The sequence below is a fragment of the Sus scrofa genome, chromosome 4 (genome assembly GCF_054392235.1).
Source record: "Sus scrofa isolate SSC_HxYL_T2T_F1_AM1 chromosome 4, Sscrofa_HxYL_maternal_Yorkshire_Landrace_v2.0, whole genome shotgun sequence".
NCBI classification, from domain to species: domain Eukaryota; kingdom Metazoa; phylum Chordata; class Mammalia; order Artiodactyla; family Suidae; genus Sus; species Sus scrofa.
This window is the reverse complement of record NC_139386.1, coordinates 29,726,580-29,727,312: the sequence shown is the minus strand read 5'-3', so window position 1 is coordinate 29,727,312 and position 733 is coordinate 29,726,580. Positions and strand designations below refer to the sequence as shown.

General features: G+C 35.6%; 1 non-coding gene across 1 annotated transcript; it reads left to right on the top strand.

Moving 5' to 3' along the window:
• The first annotated feature begins 209 nt into the window (after positions 1 to 209).
• LOC146403743 (U6 spliceosomal RNA) lies at positions 210 to 311 on the top strand. Its single transcript, XR_014845052.1, has one exon. It is a non-coding gene; the product is annotated as a U6 spliceosomal RNA (small nuclear RNA).
• The last annotated feature ends 422 nt before the right edge of the window (positions 312 to 733 follow it).

Below are 733 nucleotides of genomic sequence, written 5' to 3'. Positions count from 1 at the left end.
AGGTATTTCAAGTCTAGAAATATTTCTTCCATTGTGCCTATAAATGCACTTACAAGAAATAATTCAGAAAAGCTGCTAAAGTTAAGATAGTTTTCTTCTGTAGAAGAGTGTCAAAATTTTGATTGTGACATTTATATCACCTAGACCTAAATATGATGATTTTATTATTCAAATCTAGGGTTGAGAAGTATGTCTCAAAGCAGAATATAGTGCTCACTTCCGCAGCACATGTACTAAAATTGGAACGAAACAGAGAAGATTGGCCCCTGTGCAAGGAAGACACGCAAATTCGTGAAGCGTTCCATATTTTAAAAATAAATAAATAAATAAAAGCTGAATATAAATGCTGAATACCTGTACCTGTATCTATATCTGTCTCTCTCCATTAAATCTTTAGCTATTCATAGCTGTCATAATGTATTATATACTCTCTACACATTCTAAGAAATCTGTAAAATCTCTGATGCCTAACTCAGCTCCTCTTTCCTATCAATCAGTATGTGCCAAGGAATTAGCTAGTTAATCCCTAGTTTCATTTGACGCAATTAACTTGAACCAAGCACTGGGCAGGTTTGGTGGATAAGACAGTATCACAGCACTTTCATTCTGAGAGAAACATAGGACAAACAAGTATTTCAAGAGTCCCCATAAGCCTAGCAGCTAAGAATACACACTTAGAAATCCCACTGCTAGGGTCAAATCCCAGCATGCCATAAGCAACGAGCTTTGTAAT